This window comes from Neopelma chrysocephalum, unplaced genomic scaffold, assembly GCF_003984885.1.
Source record: "Neopelma chrysocephalum unplaced genomic scaffold, ASM398488v2 Primary Assembly neopelma1_23, whole genome shotgun sequence".
Taxonomy (NCBI): domain Eukaryota; kingdom Metazoa; phylum Chordata; class Aves; order Passeriformes; family Pipridae; genus Neopelma; species Neopelma chrysocephalum.
In genome coordinates this window covers 27859383-27881246 of record NW_020897691.1, presented here as the reverse complement: position 1 = coordinate 27881246, position 21864 = coordinate 27859383, and the positions used below count along the sequence as shown (strand labels likewise).

The following is a 21864-nucleotide window of genomic DNA, read 5'->3' as shown; positions in this document are numbered from 1 at the left end:
CCTTCCCTTCCCCTCCCCTCCCTTCTCCTCCCCTCCTCTTCTTTCTCCACTGAATCTTGTATTCATCATGTCCAGGGAAGTCTGTCCATCTGGTGAGAAGCATGATTTGGGGGCAGATGCCCTGCAGCATTGGTAACATGAGGACTGAAGCAGAGATCAAGGAGGGATCACCAGTCTCCCTGTGAGATGCATAACTAACACTTCTTATTTAGAGTTCAAAGTGCAGTGGGTAGAGGGTCTTAATAAATGTACTTTTTAAAGGACTAAAGGAGAGCTGTGATCAGCATTGCTCTTCTGTCTCTGGGTCTGGCTTGCAAACCATGCCTGTTACTGTTTTGGAATCAGCCCTAGCTACCGTCATCCATAGCCCTTGTCCCCCTGTGCCTGCACAGCACAGCGGCAGCAGCCTCCCTCCTAGGAAGCTGAGGTGGAAGAGGTGCAGAGTGCAGCTGGCCTCACCACATGGCTGGGGCCGGCAAACTGACCTGTGGACAGATTTAGCTTGCACAGAGTCTCAAATCGAGGATAAATTCCCAAATTGAGCTAAAACATCTGCAAATAGCTAGGAGCTTGCGTACTCGAGAGGCCTGTCCCTGTTCTTGACTCCGTGTGTGTTCATCCATTCCGTTTGACTTTGCTATCCAGGAGAAAGAGCTGTGAGCCCAGTGTCCTTCATGATGCTGCCTTTGCTTTCACAGTCACATACAAAATATGCAGCTGTGTTACCCCAGTTTGTGAGAGGCAGTCGAACAGCAGTGAACCACCGTGCGTGTCCTCTCAGAGCCCAGGGACACAAACGCACATGAGGTGTGTTGAAGCCGCACTGTCTCACCTTGTGCTCGCTGTGTGCGAAGCAAAGTGCTCACACAGACGCTCAGTAAGCAAAGGGAACCTGATCCTGTGTCTGAGCCCTTGTTCAGCCTGAAACAAGCCAGATTTGTTGACCTTACAGGCACACTGCAAACCGCATTATTCCTCTTAGGCTTTTGCAGAGGTTATGAGCCTGGGGAACATGTGGTTAAAAGGGAAGTAGGCCGTGTATTTACATGGTTTCATTTTATTCTTTTCCTCTTCTGGTGCAGCACATTATTTTATTTGCTACAAAAATGCCTTTGACAATTAGATAGGCACTTTGCTGCATGCGAGAAATCTTTGAGGGGCTTAAACACCATGTTGTGTTTAGCTAAAATGAAGCTTAACAACAGCCTGGACTAAGATGAGTTTATACACAGGCACATAAAGCTTCAGGGTGGTCTTAGTGGGTCTGCTGAATCCACCCTTTATCTGCAATGCTCCAGCCATATTTCCTGCCGTGAGTTTGCACAGGTGCCTGCATAACTTGGCTTCCAGTGTACTCATTTCTTGTGATGAGACACCAGGCCAAACAAAAAAATCACATTACACCATCTTACCCCGAGATCAGTTTGCTGGGCTGGTGGTCAGAGGAAAACTTCTGGTGAACCATGCACATCTGACACAAGAGTAGGGAGATTGTCAGGCTCTGGACCCCTCAGGACCATTTTTAGAGATATGCTTTTCAGGGCTGACCTGCCTGGAGCATGACATAAGGGAGCCCACACAGTGAGTCAGTGTTGGAACTGAGTTCTTGGCGCTCAGTCCTCTGCTCACTCTGCTAAACCACACTGAGATTAAACCAACAGAGGCAAAGAGGGAGCCTGGATATAAGGGAATTTAGCAGGGAACCTGCCTTCACTTATTAATGGAAACTTTTGAAAACAGGCAGCAGCACTAATTTTATTATATATTTTTCCCCATGCTGAAACAATTTGTGTGCAGTAGAGTCATTCCCTGGAAAAACATTTCTTTAATTTATCTTCTTTAATTATCACTCATCTTTAGCAGCATCTGGTTCTGATATTTTATTAGAAAGTTTGCATGTTTAAACCAGGCCTGGGTGGTATTTAATTTTTTCTTGTTTCCATTTTCTACTGTGATGGTGCTTCCCGTGGTAGTAGATTGGCTTTGCTTTATTTCACAAGGCATAATAAATCATATGACCATTCTACTTTAACATCATTATTACCATGTAAGCATGCTCAGAGACATATCCTGCAGATTACTTGGTGTGTTTAATTGAGGTTAGAATGCCAAGCATTACAAACAGCAGATTGGGTTCCTATTGTGAAGAAGTATATATTGCTTATGGGTCGATGTACTTTCTGCCCAAGATCTTAGCATCTGGCTGGTGATGCTGAACAGCTTATGATGCCCAAAACAAAGCCTGATTTTTAGAAGACTCCTTAAAATTGAGCCCCTGTAATATTTCTCAAGTTGTGCTTCCAAAGCATGAGGTACTTGACATCCAGCTCCCTGCTGAGATTTTAAGCTGTAGTTTCTATGAGCGATTGTGGGCAGAAAAGAAAAGATTGATGCTCTTATGGGCCACTTCTTCCTTTATTAGTATTGTGTTTTGAGACTAGCTCCCTTCTGAGGGACAAGGTGCTGCTCAGGCTACCTTAGATTGACAAACCTTTTGTTTCTGCTGCTGATTCCAGCTAAAAGTCATTTTCTTTATGGTCATATATAGACCTTCTCTAAAGTAACCCACCAGTGTCAATGACTGGTTGGTCAGAAATCATCTATCAGATGAACATTAATTCACCTGTAACAAGAAGATACCCATTTTTCTGTACAGGAGAAAAATGTCTATCAGAGAATTGCAGATAAAAGCTTTCCATTTTACCTTGGAAAGAATAAAAAATAAGATCATGAAGCCAGGTATTAGAGATCTTTAGACAGAAATAAAGAAGAGCAGATGTCAGTTGAAGGTTTTCAGTACCTACATTATATTGTACTTTCCTTCCTGTGACATCTGCTTACTCAACATGCTGTACTGGATTTTGTGGTGTATACTTAGTTTGTGGTCTGCCTGTTTTCTCCATCTTGCAATGTTTTCTTCTGGTTACATGGAATTATGGTCAGTGTGGTAAGGGCAAATTAAATATGACCTAGCAGTCACTTGTCCTGATATACATAAGCCAGTGAGAGTTTGCTGTTGTCCAGCAAGGGCTGTGTCCTTTCTTACTGATGCACATCTATAATGCCCACAGGAGTCTTGATGAAATTTCATCTAAATAAGCAGTTTGGTTTTGGAAGAGGAGAACTGCTAGATCTTGAAATGCAGCATGGAAAAGCAATGCTGTGTGGATACACTCAGATGATCATGAAGGGGATGTGCATTAGTACTTCTCATTAGTGCCCTGGAACTGGAAGGCAGGAGCTGAGCAGGCCTGGCACATTCTCCACTGCAAATGTGAGGCAAAATCACTGATCTGCTAATAGATTAAACATGATTTCAGGTGACTTAAACAAGCCTAGCTTACTTACTTGCTGTAGAGCAAAGGGTACTAGGTCCTGGCAAAGGATATTACCATCATCACTGCCAATAGTCAACACTTTCTCCTGATGCCCCAGGGTAATCCTGGACCAGTGGGGCTGTGGGGCTCACATCTGTAGTCCCAGCAGAGTTCATTACTAGAAACTGGGTCTTGGCCTCATCTTGGACATTGAGCCTTCGCTAACCGGGGGAGATTTCAAGAGTCTGGGTCTTGACTCTCCTTGAGTTGCCAGGGGCTTACAGTACAGGGAGGAAAGGTTTCACCAAAAACCATGTTTGGATGTCTGTGTACTTTCCCTCAAGGATAGTGTGACAAATGATGCCCACAAAATGTCAAAACCACTTTCTCAAAACTATAGTATTGTTTTCTTTTCCAAAAAAGCATTTACAAAATGAGCAATTCTTCCCCATTCTCCAAGTTATCCAAAGCTCTGCCCCTCTGGCAACTGAGGCAGGTGTCTGCTTCTGCAGACACTGCAGTGAGTGCCTGAGTTTCGGTCTGGTGCCCCTGAACAGCTCCACAAGATCTCCCTGGCTCTGAAAAGAGAGTCCTGCTGATGCAGCCAGAGTTCATTTGTGCTTCTTGCTTGTCAGACTTTTGGCTCTGTTTTTCCCAGCCAGTTCAGTAGGCCCCGCAGGAAGCTGAACCAGACTCCTGCGAGCCCATGACTTTCCCATTGTCCTGGGTTAACTGCAGGGCTGACTGAGTTCAAGCCATTTTTCTTCCTTTCTGACTGTTTTCCTTACAGTCTGCTATTAAACTTAACCAAAATATTTGTGCAATAAACAGTTACTAGGCCAATGTAGACTGTTAAAATGATTGTGAGGTGTCTATCACACCATGCACTATCCAGCTAAATATGCAATAGGCTGCTCCTTGGCCATCACATATACAGATGATCCTAGGACATCAACTTTAGAGTCATGCAGCATGACAAGTGACGCCTGCCCCAACCCAACACTTGTGCTCTTCTGATCAGACTAGGCAATCTACATGTTCAGGGATGTTTCCTACAAGGTTTTGTTATGAAGATTTGAACTGGGGCCATGTGGCAATCTTAAGGTTTGGTCTTGGCTGGTCTTTATCTTGCTGCACTGATTTTGGAACAGCGGTGAAGAGATCACTCAGCTCTGAGGTGAACTCCAAACAGGCAGCAGCTCAGTTTAATCAAGGGTATCAAATCAAGGCAATGGAAGACTGTCTTCATTTGCTCAATGGACTGTATTAAAAGGGTGACATCAAAGTGTCATTGCAGTGTCTAAAGAGCATATTCTTTTTATCCAGGTAATAAGAAAAACACATCTCTGGAGTCTTTGCTGGATCTTAACAGGTAACTAAAAAAAAAACCACCACATGAAGACTAATGTGCTCTTTCATCTCTATTTGAGCCCCATCCCTGCTCCCCTCTGTGAGGGAGGTACATTTTTTGTAGAAGTAGTTCTATGAGGAGTGTGGAGGGAGAAAGACATTATGAAAAGGAGACACTAGCAATCCCACTTAGGCTGAAAACAGCCTGGCCTCCCACCCAGAGGGGACAGGAACTGCTCCAAGACACTCCTCCTGTCCCAGCTATCCCATCTTGGGGAACAAGAGACCCCATCTTTCTAGGGTACCAAACAAGTCATCTTTTGCCCTGACAAAGCCACTGAAATAGAAGGAAAAAAAATTCCCTCAGAAAGGTAGAAAATGGTCATGTAATTATCAAGCTGGATCTCTTTTTTAATGTACTGTGTTTTTCGGCTGTCATGGATGTAAACTTGGCCTTGTGGTTGAAATGGCAACAGCTGTAAACTACAAAGAATAAATTCCTCCACGCTTTTTTAATAAGCGTCTACCCTCATAAGCAGACAATCTGCATGGTTCAGCTGAGTTTCTAATTGTCCAGTACTTTCATGCACGAAGTACAAGCTATGGTTTCCCAGGCTTGTTTTAGGACACAGCACTCCCCCATTAGAGGGAAATTTTTCCATATTGCTCACTGACAGGATATGGAAGGAGTGAATATTTTGCTGGAAAGACCTGGGGTTATTCCCTAACAAATTGAGTGTGGTGTCTGTGGTTTGGCACGAACATCAGCACCAGTTTATCTCACTGTAGCCCAGAATCATCGTGAGCTTCTGACTGCTTCAGTAGACATGTAGGCAGGTTAGTGCACTCCTTCCAGGTATTTTTTCTCTTGTGTTCTGTTGATTGACTCCCAGGGGTATGCTAGAACTGACCCTCAGTAAACCACCCAGTCCCTTCTTGCTCTGTCTTCATTTTCAGCCACTTTCAGCCTTCTTATGTCTGAAATTAGAGAAAGGAATAAGTACACCATGATATTTGGGCCAGAAGTCCATGGATCCATCAGTTATGGCTTATTTAATAAGCACCTGTTTTTGCTGTTAAACATTTATTTCATTTCCTTTATCTTTAATATTTTCCTCTCATAAGCCTTGGTGATTGGATGCTGCTAAATATTGATTGTATTGCATGTGTGTCTTGGATCATGCCTTCACAAAATTTGGGAAGAGCCTTCTATGCCTTGGGTTTTAAGAAACAATAACAAACAAAAAACTTTTGCATTAAAGAATGATGTGGAAACATTTTGACTTCACTGAGGATGACTTCAGGGTCATAATTACTGATTAGTGTCTGCTCAGTGCCATGGCCTGTGACTCTGGAAATTTCCTGGATGCATTGAAAAGTCGTTAGGATCCAGTTGCTGACTCAGTGATGTACTGAGATATTTCACTTGTTCTTGTGTCAATAGCAGCAGATTTCTTTTTCAGACGGGCCATTTCCCACTTCTTCCTCATCCTCTTCTGACTATTCTGGACAAAATAGGGGAACCCAGCATTAGCACTGGGGATCTGATGTCCACACCCAGTACTTCTGGCTGTAACCAGATATATATAGAGATATAGTTTATTGCTTTAATAAAGCATCTTTGCAGAGAAGACATAGGGAACCCAGCCATTTGAAAGGCTGGTAGTGTATTTTGAATTAATTTCCTTTCCTTACTCTCCATGTATATCCATGGCTTGACCTTTATTAGAGCGTTTTAAGAACAGATTGAACATATGCTCTCAGCTGTATTTAGCCTGCCTCATGTTAAAAGCATGGAATAAATGACTTCTTGAGATCACTTCCAGCTTTGTTTCTGGGATGTTTATGACTCTCACTTTACTGCAACACACTATGCAAAAATGTTACCCTGTGTTTTATGTATGCTGCCTGTAAGGCTGTTTGTGAGCTGGACCCCTCCCCAGGCGGTACGTCTCTGGCTGTTTCCAGTCTAGAAATGTGGTCTGCTCTCTAACTCAAAATGCTTCTTTTATGCCTGCTGTACAACTGTCATTTCATTGATTTGTCTCATTTCAGATGCCCTCTTATGCATTTCCATTTGTGAAATCAGCTTTTTGTTTGCTTTGTTCTCTTTTCGGGAGGTGCAAGTTCTCGCGTAGGTGAGTTAGACAGTGCTGAACAAGAAAAAGGGAAAGCTTTCTGGGAGGGTTCCTTTGCTTTTCTGAGCATAACCTATTCTGGGGATCCAGCTCTGCTACTTTAGGCACTAATAATGGGCAGATAGTTCAAAAATCCCGTTTTTATTGTTACGGATCATTGGGAACCTGTACTGATGCAGTATGACTTCACAATGCCATTAATAATTATTGACTGACCTGAGTTTTCATATGGGATCAAGTAGGAGTCTGGAGGGTTGGTTTGTATCTATTCTGTGGATCAAGATAAATATCTAAGAGACAGCTTTTTTTTTCGCCAGTTGTGTTGAAGTCGTGGACAGATCCACAGAAGGAGTATTCAAAAGGCCCTTTCAGGAATTCCTAAGCAGACACAGCTCCTGCCCAGGTCAGCCACTTGATGTACTTCAGGGGATACACTTGATTATTGGAACATCAAGGATGTCTCATTTACTGAAATGCTAGAGTTATCTCCAATATGTATAGAAAAGAAATTTAATTTTGTCTCTGAAATTTAGTCAGCTGACTGAATGGATCCCAAAGCTCTAGCTTTGAATGTCTTTATTTTGTAGGAAGTCATTGTTTTGTAGGGAAGTTTCTACTTATGTCAAATAAATGTTATTGCTATTTGGTAGGGAAGCCAGATACCACTGTCTGCATAAGAAAATGCTAATTTTTTTGGCACTCTGGGATGCCAAGTAGACATGTTAATATATGGCTACATGTACACATTCTGGTATCAATAGTGGATGAAAATAATACAGATGTAGTTACTGGAATATCTATGGATAACTACAACATTTGCACCTGGGAAAAAAAAAAGTTTTATTTTGCTTTCTTGATCAATTAGAAATACAGTCCAGATTTTCTGGGGAAAAAAAAAGAACCAAAGAAAACCCTATCGCTATAAGAGCAGTGAATGATCAAACTGCAGTCTATATTTTTTTCCTAGGGGAACATTGAATGAGATGCTGATGAATGCCTTCTCCCAGTCTGCTTCAGACACAAATGTTGTAAGAGTATGGAGAAAGTTAGCTCCAGGCACATACTTTCTGCTCCAATCAAGGGAGCAGCAGGGGCACTTTGCAGTCACCTCCTGGGTCGTAAGGCAGGGTTCCCACTACATGGGATGGAGGGAACTAGTCTGTATCTGAGTCTGATCTCAACATAGAATTGAATGTAGCTGGCATGAATACCTAGGCAGAGGAGCTAGGAAGTACTCCCAGGTCCTGCCAGACAGACATGGGCAAAATGCCTTGTGCTTGTAAAGTGTTTTGGAGCAGGGAGAGGTGATAGATAGCAAATCTTGCATGCTTAATACTTATGAATTACCTTTCCAAAGATACAATTCCTTCCTTTCAGCCAGCTGTTCCGCCTCAGCACTCTTAGCTGGTAGTCCTCCAGAGTTGCAATGTGAGTTTAAATTAATTTCTTGAAAAATCTTCCTCCTTGCTGCAGTCAGCTGAATCTGCTGTGCTGTATAAAAGAGGTAGTTGAACCAAGGTTGTTTTCAGCAATTCTTGTTCTATTTCATAACAAAACTCAATGACATTAAGCCTGGTTTGTCAAATATCTTCACTGGCCTTTTCTGTCCATTGTTTGCTGTCAAAACTAAATGTTTTTGAGCATTTTATTTTCATTTGTATTACATGGATTTAGGCAAGTGCTCTATCTAATACTTAGCAAAGGCAACAGAGTCCTTTCAACTACAGGCTTGCGTGGACATTGGATCAACCCCTAACTGCCCATGTCTGTATTTTTGCCATGGAAGTTGAAAGCTTGGGGCCCTTGAGTATAGCCCTCACAAGAGAAAAATAAACAGGGAAAATCCAAAGGATAGAAATGAGAAATCTACTTGAACTGCACCTTCACCCTTTTTCTATTTCTGAAAGTCTGAACGGACAGTGAAAGATGTTGAGTGATGTAGGTACTCAGCAGTAGGTACTTTCACTTCTCCCACTTATCCTGCTGGCTATCCCTATCCCTTCGTAGGATGGTCATGGTCTGTGTGTGGTTAACTAGTATGGTGCAGAGGGAGGACAGCCCTCAATATCTGACATGCAGGATAATGTGCTCAGATCGCAGTATTGTCAATCTGCTTGTCTGATCATTCACACAGATCCTTACATTTTTATATGCCTTGGCTTCTTATAAATAAAATAGGAATAATAACATCTTGAAAAACAACCATGGTGTACTACAGCAAATGTCCATCCATCCTATTATCTTCTCTCTCTTATCATCCAGTAGCAGATTTTCAAAGCAGGAGTTCTTGGTCACAACCTTGGTGATTTATGGGGGAGTTTTTAAAAGACAATTGCAGATTTTTTTTCTACTATGCTATCCCTTTAGCAGTCAAAGAGACATTAAGTTCCCTCCTCAGCTGTCATAATTCATAGTCTGGTGTATTAACTTAAGTCTTGTTCTCATTTCACCTTGGTGCCCTGGGCTGTGACCTGCAATAGATATGTGCTCTGATCCATCGTCCGTGCTGCCTGGTGACTGATGGCTCAAGGGAACAGTAACCTCTTCAGCCACTGCCACTAAATTTGACAAGGGCTGTGAATCAGAGCCCTAAAATTAGGGGAAGTGAGTGAATCTTTCTGTGCATCTAGCTGTGATTGCACGTCACATCTGTGCACAGGCTTCACACGCAACCTCCCCCTCTAGGTTATTTGTATAATGTAATCATACCTGTGTGTTTTGGAAATGCTTAACCTTTCCTTTAAACCAGTCTGATAATTTTATTCTTACTTAAAGACAATGGCTATGAAGCATCGTGGATTAATTTATTACTAAGAATGCCCTCTCCAACTGTGTAATGCATTTATTTCAAAGACTAATGGTCTTCCTTCCTTTCTCACTATGCAATCTTCATTAGAGTCTTCCATGATCAGTTTTGGAGTAGGAACATGAAAGGGACAGCTCTCCAAGAATGGCATTTTCTGCATTCACTCTCAGATTTTATTTTTTATTTATTTATTTCTTTGTTAGAAGATATTTCACTCAGAGAATCCCTGCTGAGCTTTTTATTGCAGAAAATTAGGGATCATAAATCGTCTCCCAGAAAACTATAAATCCAGTACTTTTGAAACATTCCATGGGCAGATCTTGGCTCATTGATGAAATCACTCCTTTTCTTGTATAATTTATGAGCTTTTTTTCAGCATGGGGCGATTTATGCTTTTAAATTGCTCACCAGGGTTTTATTGAATATAATTTGCTAGCAAATTTATATGAACCAAATATATTGCATTTTATCCACAATTATGAGCAATAAAATTGATGGGGCTTTACTTTTCATTTTCTTCTGGCAAGCAGAGGAAACATGAGTTTATCTTGAACTTGGAGTGAGGTTTCTTAGGGATTCACGTGTACAATTAAAAAAGAAAAGAGTGTAGTCAGCAAGGCAGAGGTGCCATTTTGGAAACTTTATTTGGTGTATGGGAGGGGTCAAGTTAGATTTCTCTTGCTCCAAAGGGACTGTAACGCACTGAGAAGCTGAGTTAAAACCACTGAAGCCTATGACACACATCGACTTCTGCAGGGTTTGAATCACACTGTTGGGAGGGAAGGTGTGGGTAAGCTATGTAAGAGCTGCATGTCTTTCAAAGTCCCCTTTGATCCCATTTGCCTGATATATTAAAAGGCGCAAACAAAAAACCCAATATAACTCTAAATTCTATGATTTATTTTATTTACTATATCTGAATTGTTTTAGTTTTGGTATGCCTATTTCCCTTGAGGACTTTTAAGACTGACAGAAGAGAGGAATAAAATTCCACATCTCATTAATCTCTATAAGGCATAAGGAGCCACAAAAGTGCTCCGCGTCTTAACAGGCTGTTATTTCCAAACATGGTTTCCTCAAAATGAGGCTTCTAAACCGTTGTTACCTTCATAACACAGTCAGATGCAAATATTGCAGCTTGCTTCTGAGTCAGTGTGTAATGCCTGGGGTGCACCACACTGCCTAAGTGACAGGGTATGGAATAGGAAGAAAAATTCAGGTGCAGGACTACACCTGGGCAAGACATCCCTCTGAGCAGAGGCTTACTCTGCCTTGAACTTTGTTCCATAGACTCTCACCTGCTTTGGGCCAGCATGGCTGCTGCAGCCCTGCTTCTCTCTGTGTCCATCCTTCCCTCTCTCTGTTGGCTTCCTGGGCTCTGAATCTTGTCCTTCTATAGGAACACCAAATCCTTTCAACAGAGACTTGTGGTCTGGGAGAAGAAATGTTTAATACAGTTTAGCTGAACTGGGGCAAGCTGGTTTGTAGACACACATCACAGACAAGTAAGGAAAAAGGTTGCATTTAGCTGCTCTAAAAATGGAAATAAGATGGTGGGCACTTCAAAAGCAGGAGAGTACCAGCCCCTGGTCCACACCCTGTGGCTGTCCAGGGATGGGAGATTGACCCTCCTCTGTCACCTCACTCCTCACGGGAGGGAAACTGCCTTCTGTCCTGAGGTAAATGTTTGGAGATATCCCAGGAAGGATCCTCGTAACTTATGTCTCCCTTTTTTGCCTTCTCCTTCAGATTTTACAGCAGGAGAGCTCATTTTGACATGGAGCAGGTACCTTGAGTTTTTTCTTTGTACTAAAGGAAATTAAGGCTGCAAATTAAAATGGGCAAATCAAAGGAAATTAAAAGTTTAAGACCTACATACTCTTTGAGCTAATTGTCCCACAAGACCCCAGGCTGCTAGTATGGCCAGTGCCTTAACAGTGAATATCCTGTCTGGCTCATGCCCATTTTTTGCCATAGCTGTATTATTATTATAAAATTTTATAGGTTTTGGACTTAATGTACACAGAGTGATGATTGCTGGGGCGATAATAATGAAATATTACTTTCTTAATGAAATTTCAGTCCCAGCTCATTTCACTGCTGACATTGAGGTGACTGCAAATAAACACTTTCCAGAAGAGTCAGTTAAATGGCTGCATAAGCAATTTATCAAGTAAGGTAACGTTTAAATAAATAAAAAAGAAATATTCAAGTGTGGTATATTACTGCCTGTGGCTTTGTTCCCAATAACCTCACGACTTGTCTTTCTAATAGTTAGATTCCCACTGACCAAAACCAAATCTCTTTCCAAATTGGAGAATTTTATCAGATTTATCTGAATGTCAGATCAATGTCTAGGAAACAAATGGAGTCAGCAACATGATTTAAATTAGAAGTCTAACAATTTACAATCTTCACTGGTTTCTCATAAACCTTGTTAGCGTTTGGCATTGGGTATACCAAGGAACTATAAATAACATTCCAGAAGAACATTTATATCTGCTTAGACTCTTGTTATATGTCTTCAACACAGCTTAAATAATGTCAGTAATACCTTCATCATGAACAGGAAATGAAAAAGTTACCCCATACATGTTTTGTCTTTTAATCAAATATTATTTTCTACTTAGAACTGCAGAACTGGTGGTGTTTTTTTAATATTTATTTTATTTATTCAAAACTTATGTCTACAATTTCCACTTGTTTTCTAGATCTCAGTAGGGTACAAACCCCTCCCATCCAAACAGAGCTGAGCAGTTTCTTCACATCCCTCCTGCAGTCCTTCCTTCCTACTCCTTTACCTCAGTTGCTGTTAAAGGCCAGACTTGCTCCTCAGGGACATGGGCAGGGGCAACACCAGGACACCATGAGCTGCCTGTGGAAAGAGGCAGCACAAGGAAGGAGAGCACTATCAGGCATTTCTAAAATGGGGTCTGATTGTAGCAGAGCAGGAGATGAGAGTGATTTATGGACAACCGCCCCAAACTGCCCTCACTCATTTCTTATATTCTTTTCTGCTTTCTTTCTCTCATTTTAGTTTTTTTTTCTCTTGTCCATGTGCAAAGATTTCATTTCCTTCCTTAGAAGAATGGACCCAGATTTTCTTTTCCACCTAACATATCCAAACTCTACTGTCCAAAATTCAGTTCTGTTCTGTAATAATCTGCTCCCAGTCTGCTGTGAGGTCCTTGTTATTTTCATGGAATCATAGAATATCCTGAGTTGGAGGTGACACATCAGGATCATCAAAGTCCAACTCTTGGCCCTGCACAGGACACCCCAATAACCACACCATGTGCCTGCGAGCACACTTCTTGAACTCTGGCTGATTTGGTACTGTGACCACTTCGCTAGGAAGCCTGTTCCAGTGCCCAACCACCCTCTAGGTGAAGAATCTTTTTCTAATATTCGACCTAAACCTCCCCTGACACAACTTCAGGCCATTCCCTTGGGTTCTGTCACTGGTCGCCAGAGTGAAGAGATCAGTTCCTGTCCCTCCTTTTCCCCTTATGAGGAAGATGTTGACTGCAATGAGGCCTCCCCTCCGTCTCATCTTCTCCGGAGTGAACAGGCCAAGTGACCACAGCTGCTCCTCATATGGCTTCCCCTCAAGGCCCTTCCCGATCTCTGTTGCCCTCCTTTGGACAATCTCTAAGAGCTGAATATCTTTCTTATATTGCAGTGCCCAAAACTGCACACAATATTCAAGGTGAGGCCACACCAGTGCAGAGCAGAGCAGGACAATCCCCTCCCTTGACCGGCTGGTGATGCTTTGCCTGATGCCCCCCAGGACACTGCTAGTCCTCCCGGCTGCCAGGGCACTGCTGACTCATATTCAACTTGCTGTCAACCAGGACCCCCAGGTCCCTTTCTGCACTGTTGCTCTCTAGCATCTCATTCCACAGTCTGTGCATACATCCAGGGTTGCCCCATCCCAAGTGCTGAATCTGGTACTTGTCTTTGTTAAACTTCATACAGCTGGTGATTGCCCAGCCCTCTAATTTGTCTCTTTGCAGGGTCTCCCTGCCTTTGAGAGAGTCAACAGCTCTTCCTGGTTTAGTGTCATTGGCAAACTTGCTAAGTATCCCTTCAAGTCCTGTATTCAAGTCATTAATAAAGATGTTGAAGAGCCCTGGGCCTAAGATAGAGTCCATGAGACTAAGCAGGTGAGATGAGCCTTGGTGTCTGTAGCAGAAAGGATGTTGGCAAAGCATACTATACCAGGAGTGATGTGGCAGCCCTCCACCCTGACGCACCATGGGGAGCAAAGGAATGGGCAGCATAGCCAGAGCTTTGTGCACATCGGTGCAGCCAGTCCCCTGGGACTCGTGCCAAGTGGTATGTGATAACTCATATGATCAGAGAGAAACTGTGATCATGTCCTACATACAGCAGTTCCCTCCAGCAGCTCCTTGTATGAGATCAGGGAAGAGTTGCATCCTTGTAATTACCTTTGCTTGTTTCAGGCATCCAGATTCCAGGTTACCTCATTTGCTAGACTCTCACCATGGCCTCTTGCCTTTCTTGGATGGCCCTTCCCACAGCATTCTCAATCCCCACAGGTAAAGCCTGGAAACCCACAGCCAGACAGCTTACCTGGGTTGCTCTCCCCCTTGTATCCCTCTTGTCAGCCCTTGTCTATACATGCCTCTCTCCAGTCATCTGCTACCTCTATTTCCATGCAGACTATTACACCTGTGAAGCAAACTCCCATGGCTGCATCTCCACCCAGCCCCCCACACTCACACTCTCAGCCCAGTGGGGCAGGTGAGACCCTTTTTTACAGTAATAACAAAGTCAGCACACAGTGGTGAAGCTTCACTTGCAATTTTTGTTTTTAGCTTGGCTCCTAACAAGGTATTTAGATTCAAAAGGGCCTTCAGAGCCAAAAAAAAAAAGGTGCCAAAGGCAGAAAAGGAAAGAACAGACAAAAATTAAAAAGCCACAGAAATGCTAAAAGAAATATATCAAAGAGGTGACAATTAGATTTAGCTCCTCAGAATGATGTGACAGTCTCAAAGGCAGAAATATTTGACATTCAGTAGTATAAAAAAATTAATTCCAAGAATGTCTAGCCACAAAGCCAAATGTCTCTTCACCTACAGAAGCCAAATACAAGAAAAACAAAACCTTTAGCTTGACCTTCAAAGTACAATTAGTGCTGATTTATTGACATGGTTTTCCAGAACATGGACAATGCTTATGAAGACATTGAGAACACTGTATAATAAATTATATTTTCTTTGAGCTTCAAGGGATGTAGCCAATTTTCCACTTCAAATAAGCTCTGCCAGGGTGTCCTTTTGTTAAGTCTAAGAATTAAATTCAGACAAAACAACAGCTTTATTGTAGCATGTGGTTTAGCAATAGACCTGAAGCTATACTCAGTAAAAAAGAAGAATAATTACACACTTCGTTATGAAAATTACATGATAAGTTCATAAACAATCTCTCTGAAAATAAAGTAAGTACATGGTAATTCAGTTTTCCACTACCGAGTTATCTCCTCACTGTGACTATTTGAGGGAAGTTGTTGTGTTCTGCATGGGAGTCAGAAATCACCATAATTTGCAAGGTCCCATAGTTACTTCAGTTGAGGGGAAGAAGAAATTCTATTAGAATCACCTTTTATTTTTTGAAGCCTTTTTTTTCCTTTTCTCCTCAAGTACTATGATTATTGGTAGCAGACATCTTAAAAGTACCTCCAAAGTTATGTGGTACTCACAAAGCTGAGTTTAGGCTGTCAACATACAAGTGAGATTTGTGCAAGTTTTGGAAGTGCCTATGTTCCATTTTGGAAAGGGATTTGGGAACCTAAGACCCCAATCAACCACGCAACTCCTAGCACATAGCAGATTACCGTGTGTGTACTAAGCTGCAATACCTCCCTGTGTGCCTGCTTTCAGTCTGTGGCAGCTCTGAATTTACCTCATAACATGAGAGGTTTAAATTAGGTCAAATTACACTGCGCTTGTGTGCGCTCAGACACTAACTCCCATTCAGCGTACGCACAGCCTCTGGTAACTCCTGGCTGGATCAGTTTGAGTAACCTGACTATTTGTTTGATCTCTCAGTACCATTCAAAGTCACCAAGGCTTAGTAACAAAGGTAGTTCTGAGAATTGTGCTCAGAAACTGGCACTTGCTTGTGAAGCACCCATGTCAGGTGGAGTTAAGGAGATCCTAGCGATTTTAGGAATATAACAGTAGACAGCCTACAAATAGATAATATTTGCCAAAGGAGCTGCTTGTCATTAGATGATCAGTGTGGCATTGGCCTTATGCTACATTATAGAATTTATTATCCTTATACAGATGTTTATTGCTTTAATTTTCTTTAATATCTTCTTTATGGAACGTGTATAATTTGTGTGATGATGCAGATGAGAGGGATGAATTTCATTCATCACATGCCCACCAATAATCCCAGTAAAAGAGCAGCACCTAGGCACCATGACTTGTGAGGAGACCTCAGTCCCAGAGATCTCCCCATATGCCACCTACTTGGATGACAATGCTGGAAACACAACAAAATATTCTTCACCTTAGCATTGACAGGTGAGAACCCAGAGAATAAGTCCTTGGAGAGTGCCAGAGATACTTGAGAGTAGCTAACATTTCCATGTGGCTGTTCACCTGTGAGTTACAAATTGTTTTCATGACACTTGTTTTCGTAATTGCCCTCGTGCCGGACACTCATCACTTTGCTGTAAGGAAGCTGGGGAGCCCTTTCATAACCCCACCATTTTCTCCAGACACTGCAGAACAACAATGGTGGAAAAAAAGCGAATGCCTGTGATTTGTGTGAGTGAAGTCATCTGAAGCAATCACCAGAATGTGGCTTTATTCTGAGACAGTTTATGCTGGAAGAATTTTCTTTTACAGATACAATCAGGGGTTATTATACTCCTGCTGGCTGTATAAGATTTGATGGTAGATCACAGATTTTAGCAATTCCCTAATGCCTTGCCACTTTGTTTGACTGGATATTGAGCTCTCAGTGAGCCAAGTGTCCAGAAATCCTGCACGAAGGCCACTCGGCATAAGTGGCAACAGTCAATCCTCACATTTGCACAATGAGTCTTGCAGCTGGGACTTGTTGGACTTGCAGTTAACACTTCAACCAATTGCCATTAGAACTGGGGTGAAATCAGACCATTCTGGATTGTCAGTAAAGGAAGGTCTCCTTATGCTATCTATACAGCATAGGTACATCCTGATTCAACCCAGCTTTAATTCTGTAGAAATAATAGAGACTGAGTATGAACCAATTCAAAGCAAACATCAAAGGTTTGTATAGATTTTAAACAGCTGATTCTCAGTCCATATTGATGAAGCAGATTAATATTAGCATACTGCATTCTGAAATTGGGAAAGTGATACAGACATTTAGGGCCAGTAACTTTTAGTTGTTGGGTGAACACTTTGGAAGAAAAAATTATTTGATTTTTTACAGCAATGTAAGGAGAAGGCCTTCAGTGTCTCGCACTAGCCAAAAACTCAGCAGTCCTGCTCAGAAGCTGTTTTTAAAATTTGCTCTAGCCCAGCATCCAAAGCCACACAGGGAGTCAGTGAGAAGAGCCAGGTGAGAGCTAAGGAGTTTCTAATCACTGCTTGTGTTTTCCCACTTCTAACCCAAGCTTCTGGATTAAATATAAAGTGAACTGTCAAGTAAATCATAGAATCATAGAATCATTTAAGTTGGAAAAGACCTTTAAGATCATCGAGTCCAACCATTAAAGGCACTCACGCCATATGCTAGAGACATCACAAAGCTTTGTTGGCCATATAAAAATTGCTGCACATGGGAACAATAACTCTTTCTTGAAAACCAAATAACTATTCTGATCTAAATCAATCAGATCTGAGAAAGAGAGAAAATCCACCCCTTTCAGGATACGGTCATTGCTCAAGTGTTAGGAATGTAACAGAGATTTAAAAACCACAGTCTCTGGTACCTGCCCTTCTCAGAGCTATTGCTTTTAGTGTGAGCTGTAAGATCTCTTCTGCCAAGACTTTAGCCCTGAGGAAATATCTCCCTCAGTGACATAACCCTTTACAGGTCAGAGTTCTTAACTGAAAGCTAGTCCTCTTGGCTGATGGAGTGACCACTGCAGAGCACATAGTGAGTTGTCGGTCAGATTTTTTTCTTGCACTTTTTCTCCTTCATTTGTAATTTTCAATTTATATTAACTTGAGAAATAAATTCAAGATAAATAATTTGTAGAAAGCTAGGCAGTCACTGCTTTTTCAGATGTGTAATGTAAAGTCTAAAGGTAATGTACGTCTTCAAATTCAGTTTCTGTTTGCAAATAGATAGAAAGCAAATGCATAAAGACTATTGTGTATGGGTGGATCTAATTTGCTGTTTCTATTTAAGTGGACCTTTGGAGACTTTTGAGCATGTTATTGTAAAAAAAAGGCAGCAACAGAAAGGAAGACAGCACATCAGAAAACCTACGTACCTCATAGAGAAATGATAGAGGCTGGAAATTTTACCATTATTTTCACACTACCTTCTGTAATGAGCTAAGTAATTTCTACCCAGGACTCTCAAATGCAGCAAATATACAAACCAACAACAATAACAAACTTCCTGTCTTGCCAGAGCTTTTCCTGGTGGGACAGGGGTGGCTGGGGAGGGAGGATACACAGGCTTTCCTACAGCCCTCTTCTTCATTGGGGTCAGTCTGAGACATGTCTGTGAAGTGCAACCATGTCCCTATGACACCTCAAATGACCCCAGCCAGGGCCACAGACACTCCATGTGGCACTCAGATCTACGTAGTTCCCTTTAAAAGCAATTGTCTCCCTGTGGGCGGGAATCAATGAGCCTAATTAGCTATGGTTTGTATCCATTGGCTGAGCAGGCAACAGGGGTTCCTGATGGGAACCCCTCCTGGGAATGGGGCATCTCCGGGGCTGTGCTCATGTGTGCGCTCACCCAACTGTGCTAAGAGCACCCTCAGCCGGGCAGGGGTTCCCTAACCAGCCTCGTGGACAGCCTGCATGCAGCTTCAGAGGGGGCTTGAGTGGAGTAGAAAGACAGCAGATGATTGTGCATATGGATAGATTGGCTGCGATGTTTCCAAGGCAGGCAGGCAAAAAAATTCAGTGTTTATGATTTCAAATATTACGATTACAAATGCAGTGATGTGTGTGGGCAAATATGAAGGAGAGAAAAGAGGGTTATGGGATAACCTGAGAGAAAACAGCGAAGTTAGAGAGGGGGATAGATTTGCAGCTGGGTTCTTCAAGTTCAGCCACCAGCGTGGTTATCATTAAATGTTGTAAACAGATGACAAACTAGAATCATGTGACAGCAAAATTCAAATTTTAGAAGCCGTTTGTGTTTGTTTGCTTGCTTGTGTTTGTCTGTTCAGCTAGCATTGCACTGCTTAATCCTTATCATGCTGCCTGAATACTTTGCATAAATATCACATCCTCAACAAAAATCTTGCAACCTGATCAAAGCCAGTGAAGGGAAAAGGTCAAAGCACAGGTTATAATGCACACGGCTCCAGGGAGCTCTGTGTCACACGTGCACGTGTCTATACAAACAAAATCCCCTCTGTATGACGCACTGACAGTGGATAAGATTCATGGAGTTCACTAGTCAGGAAGCAGCACTGTGCTGACAAAATTCTGTGGTGGTGGTGAGATAAGCAGTGCAAAATGACCAGCTGCAGAGCAGAAGCTTCCCAGGCAGGCCTGTATACTCATCCCCATGCTGAGACCTGGAACTTGCAGCTATTTTTTCTCATAAGGAAAAAATACTGGGAAATGTTTCAGATTTTTCCTAAATGGTGGCATAAAAAGTGATTGCAATAGCCCCACTGCCTGGTTGGTTGTGACTTTCCTTGTATGGCTCCCACTTGGCTCACCCCTGAAGTGCTGCTGGAGCCACAGCATGTCTTGCTGGACATGAGAGGGGGCTGTACTTTCAAGTATAAATTCATATATTCAGAGATTCATAAAATTTAAGGCCAATAGAAAGCATCACAATAATTTGTTCTGACCTTCTTCACCATCTAGGTCATGAAGTACCATATATATATACATATATACGTATATATATTCTATATGGAGTTTGACTTTATTTTATCTGATTCAAAAACCAGATTAGCCTGTTAGTTATCTTTTCCCCCTCACTGTTTACAATCTTTATTTGGCTTCAGTGAACTTACCTTTCTCAAACTTTTCTCTATATTCCTGTCTCTACACACAGGTCTCTGTGTGTAGATGTACCTTCAGATCCAAGGTCTCCTGCCTGCTTGGGGAAATACCAAGTCTGGGAGTCTGTCTCTAGCTCTGCTTTGCTATTTTTTCCCAAAATTTCCTCTCCTTCTTCTCCCACTCCCTCAGACATTTTTCCTCTTCACCCTCCAGTCACTGGCAATATGTCCTCCTTTGCTGCCTTAACTCTACTGTTTGGATGTGTTAGTGCTTAGCTACCTGATTATTTTTAATTCCATTCTTCATTTTATTGATTTTGCCATAAGTGAATCCATCTGCTGCATCTGACCAACGGGAGGATGGGAAGGCTGTTTTTCAAATGGTTTCTTTCCTCTTTAAAAGGGTGGTGTTTTACAGAACTCAGCATGAGAGTTTTGGTGCTGTCTAGAAATTTCCACAGAACATGTTCTCTATCATTTCATTACCATTCAGCTATTTACTGGTTATTATTAACAAATTTGATTATGGAGGGTCAAATCACACTGAAATATAAAGTGTTTCCTTTCTCTTGTTCCTCCAAGTAGCTATTTGTGCCAGTCATGTACTGTGGTCCAAGCCAACGACAATCCCACAACTGCCAAAAACACAGTTGAAGCAGGACTGTCCCATATTTTCATCTTTCCACTTGCTCCTTGGTGAACATAGCTTCCCTTAGTACTACTAACTCCATTTTCTTCACGACCTGCTTGGCCCATGCAGCCCTCTGACTGACATTTTGATGCAACATATATGATGGAAATCAGCATTTTAATTTCTGCAATAACTGCCACAGTACAAAAGTATTGCTCAGAAATTTTCTATTACTGTCTGGAGTGTTAGTTTTTATGGTGCCATATACATGTGCAGTATGGACAAGTTACAGTTGCCATGGGAATGTTAGTAATGAAATTCTTGAGTTCTCAGTGCTTAAAAAGTCTCAAATGAGTTATAAAGGAGACTTGTTCGCATTTCATTTCCTTTGTCAAAGGCAGAAAGAAACCACATTCACAACCCTTTGTGACAAAATTTGCCAAACTCCTTCCATGTTAAAGATTTTTTTGACTTTTTAATCTTTATTTTATTTTTATTTCACTGTCTGCAAAATGAAGCTTTTGCTGTTTATCCACCTTTTTGGTTTTACTTTTTTCCAGGTCTAGTCAATACTTCTATTGGAAGTCTGAATGAGATTGAGGTAGGGAATTGGAAAAATCCAGGTTATAATTCATGCAGTGTAAATCAGTTATGACAGAATATGTAAACACCAGGTCTGGTTTAGGAATTACAAAGGAGAATTTTACCCCCCACATAGGTATAAAAATTTTCTGTGTTAAACCGTGAGTTGCTTCCATGTAATCTCACATTTCCCCATTCCCACTAGTGCACATTGCCTGGCATTCATCAGCATTCTCTTCTTGCTCAGCAAGACAGTCCCTTATCGTGACTCTAGCAGGCACAAAACTAGAAGGTCTGATGCTCTAATCTGCACACTGAGATTGAGCAGTTTCTCATGAGAGTTTATTCAATTCCCACAATGTAAGTGGAAGATGACTTTACTGTTATCACAGCCCAATGTTGTTGTTGTTGTTTATCTGGAAAATCCTCTTTGAGAATTAGTTTTGGAGTGTGTCTGATATTTTGATATCCTCCCTGCTTCTTACTCCCCATTAAAATTAACTCTTAGCCTCTTTTTAGCAGGAAGGGAATAAGATCTAGGGCTTGAAGACAACAAGTAACCAAATACCACCAGGAAAACTGTTCATTTTTTTCACGATAAGAGAATAGTTGCTGGAGCAGAATAACAGTTGTAGAGTTTCAGGCTAAAGTAGGCAGGGTGCTTAATAACCTGTTACTCTCAAAGCTGTAATTTAGAGGGTAGGTACATGTCTGGTAGGAGTGTATTTGTAGCAAAGCCAAGGTATTTGTAGAGTTTAAGAACTTACCACTGCAACGCAAAGTGTTATTTTGCACTCGGGAAAGACATAAGGTTGTATTTCTGTTTCAAACACATACCTGGGTGTACATACAAAATGCAAAATCAT

At 41.7% G+C, this 21864-nt stretch overlaps 1 protein-coding gene across 1 annotated transcript in view; it reads left to right on the top strand.

The window, feature by feature from the left end:
* Positions 1 to 21864, top strand: part of TRMT11 (tRNA methyltransferase 11 homolog) — a 102492-nt gene that overhangs the window by 53840 nt on the left and 26788 nt on the right. The gene's annotated exons all lie outside the window — the stretch shown is intronic.